Source organism: Limulus polyphemus, unplaced genomic scaffold, assembly GCF_000517525.1.
Source record: "Limulus polyphemus unplaced genomic scaffold, Limulus_polyphemus-2.1.2 Scaffold5, whole genome shotgun sequence".
Lineage (NCBI taxonomy): Eukaryota > Metazoa > Arthropoda > Merostomata > Xiphosura > Limulidae > Limulus > Limulus polyphemus.
Window position 1 is genome coordinate 136,316 of NW_013665615.1, and position 3,412 is coordinate 139,727.

General features: G+C 33.3%; 1 long non-coding RNA gene across 1 annotated transcript in view; it reads right to left on the reverse strand.

The window, feature by feature from the left end:
• The window catches only part of LOC111089683, a 15,721-nt gene extending 12,902 nt beyond the window's left edge, over positions 1 to 2,819 (reverse strand). The window contains exon 1 of the long non-coding RNA XR_002613920.1: positions 2,638 to 2,819. This is a non-coding gene — a long non-coding RNA (uncharacterized LOC111089683). The remainder of the gene's footprint in view (positions 1 to 2,637) is intronic.
• Between the last annotated feature and the right edge of the window lie 593 nt (positions 2,820 to 3,412).

Consider the following 3,412-nt stretch of genomic DNA (forward strand, 5'->3'; position numbering starts at 1 on the left):
GGTTGTTATTCAACCAAGAGCAAGAAGTGTGAATGTTCTGTACAATTATTACATACAATTTCTGGGTATCTTCACAAAGTAGTGAAGAATAAAAGAGCATGAAAATAGTTAATGTATGTGATTCGCCTTGTGAGTAATACATAAACTCTGGACGAATTTAAATCAGCACTTTGCTTCCTGTCATCCAGAATACAACTATGCACAGTCCAAGCTGGACATTAGCATTGAATCCCAAGTAATCCATTTAAAATATGATTCAATTTTTGATGGTTGTTATGAGTTTTACAATAACATTTTGAATATGGAACTAAGCAAGTCAGTCTTTGCAAAGCATTTTTAACAACTTAAGGAACTAGTATAAACTGAGTTGGCTGATACTGGTGTGACAGACTAGACCAATGAACTCTACAGTCCTACAGCACTGGAATACCTAATAACATATATGTCTATAACACCACTGTGAACCGATTTGGTTTTGTAAGATGGGTATAAACATGATACTAATTTACCAGCAGAAACCTGAATGAAAATTCTAAAGAAAGACGTTATGCATGACAAAACATAAACACGTTCTGGGAAACTTATCACGAGGTTATATAGCAATCTCAAAGTACACCTATGTGAATACAGTCAAAATATGGCCTCAGCAACAAAAAACCACTGCCATCCACATATAAGGAAATGTGTGATATATAGGCATATCGTGTTTTATACCTACTTTTATTAATAGAAGAATTTTTTAAACATCGTTTTGTATATTTCTGTGCAGTTTTGGAATAAACACATGGTCCAAAAAACTGTTGAAATTGTTTGGTTCTAGTTACCTTTGTTTCGCTATTGTAATGCAGCAGAATATCTAGTTTACCCATGGGAATGTTACTGCAATTTCACACGTTGTTTAGAAATAGGTTGTTAACAACAATGCCCTTTGCTGGCCAAGTAGCTGAGGTGTAGAGGTTACATCCTTTGTCTGTTGTATGAGAACGACAGGTCAGGCACATGGTGACATCTGTTGCTTATGAGTAAAACTGAGGTTACCTGTTCTTGTAAGGAGCATTGCTTTTTGTTAGTTTTCTTGGATATTGACGTGAATAGTTCAGTGGAGATACATCTTGGGGAAAGAGAGCTGTTAAAAAATTCATAGTTTCAGTAGGAATGTGGTTGTCTTATGCAATTGTGTACACTGTTTGATTTGCTTTGGAACATTACAAAGACATCATATGTCCAGTCTGTTTATTCTCTGAGCATAAATGTCAGTCTTTGAATTAAATTACAATTTACTCTGTGATTATTCTGCACGAATCTTTCGTTATAAAGTGGACCTATATTACATTTGAGTGGAAATCAGTTAATCTGAGAAAACCACAATTGTATCCTGAAACGATACCCCCTTTGGCAGTTCATGACTACATAGAGCCCTACATTGCCGTACATTAAACACTAGCCATTCCTTTTTGGCCATGCTTGTTTCTATACCTAAGGATAGATGGAGCTTTTCACAACTAAAGCTTATCAAAACTTTTTTTTGTTTGTTTGTTTGTAGTTAAGCACAAAGCTACACAAAGGGCTATCTGTTCTCTGCATACCACGGGTATCGAAACCCGGTTTCTAGCGTTGTAAATCCACAGACATACCGCTGTGCAACTGGGAGGCCTTATCAAAACTTACTTTTGATTCATACCTGATCTGAAGAGGCTTAGTTGTCTCAGCATTATTTCAATGGAAAACACATCTGAAAATTTTAAACTGCCTAACCTTCCTTACGTAGGAAACATATTATGTAATTTTCACCAAGGGCTGAGCCGGTGGTGTCGTATTTTCTAAGGGTTTCGATGTTAAAGGCTAGCATAGTAACCGTGTGAATCGGAATTCCGATGTGTAACTATATAGACCTGATCACCTGGCATCTGACTGAAAAACGGGAATGTGTGAACAAGAATTGCATCGAAGACTCGTAATCATGTTGTGATCATACTGTTATTATTGTGTAAGTTTAAAATTTGGGAGGAGAAGGGGATGGCGTCATTTCTATACATCGCTTACATCACTAAAACAGGTAGGACTTTTCTGCTTTTTTATATTCTACGTGTAACATTAATCTCTTCCTATAGCTGAACTAGAACAAAATATATATCAAACATATGATGATCTCTTTTTTTCTTTCAAATGTTGTCGTTTTTGACCTACTTCTGTGCAAAGAAGTTTAAAAATACTTTTTAAGAAACAAAACTTTAAATATGTCAACGTTACATTCATATAAAACACATATTAACCTTTCAACAAAATGCTTTAATTCATTCTTGACAAGCAAAAACATAAAGGCTTGATACAACAAACTCGCATGTTTTTAACTCTTGCACTATCATTATTTGATCTTAGGAACACATATAATATTGATTTCCCAGAATGCAATTTCAGTTTCTCTTACTTCATAACGTACATTTACTCTTTTAATTTTCAATAAGACTGCTTCATAGCCCATTCACTGTGTCTTAATTTAAAAATTATATTTTACATTTTATTTTATTATATGAACAATAATTAAGAATATGATAATATTTCGAACAACGATTTATAATTTTATTGTTTATTTTTTCTTGTTAAACCACTTGGTTCTAACGGAAACATAAAACTTACTCTTTGATGGCTCTCTTGATTCCAAGACAAAACTTTTTTAAAAGTATCGTCAGTATGAAAGAACTTGCTTCAATAAAAATATAGAAACTAAAAGCTTAGTTCGACAGAAGTTTCTGAATTTCTTGACTTTCTATGTAGAACAAAGTTGTCTAAATTCTAGGAACGGCTGTAGGTTATACAACTGCTACACCTAACATGGCTAGGTTAGTGAAGGTCGTTTTTTTATCAACCAATAAAAATGAATTGCGACATAAGGAAATTTTAAACTGCACAACTTTCCTTGAATGATAAGCTTGTTTTTGAATTGGCATCAAGGACTAAGCTATTAGTTTCATATTACCTTGGTAACAAAAAAAGAACATGATCTGCTTTCATGTATTAAATACTGATTATAGAAGCTATTTCTTTAGTAACCTAATTACATTATTTAGCTACCTATATATCTATGAATTCACTTGATTATGTTGCTATTAATGTGTCTCTTTTATTTCAAAACGCCTTAAACTTTTTCTCAAAATATATCAGGCAGTCAGGGGACAGGGCAGGATATATATTGTTCATTTAATTCTTCTAAAAATTATTGCTAAACACAAAGACTGTCCTTGAGCATGAACTATTGAATTTTTTGTTCAGTTTTATTCAACTCCACAATAACTCCACTAACTCACAAGTTATATAATGTAGTTGCTCATGGTGTATCTTGGAAATATTAACGATTGCTACTGACTAAAGGATATTTTTGTAGAGCAACTTTAGGATTTAAAAAAAGCAATAT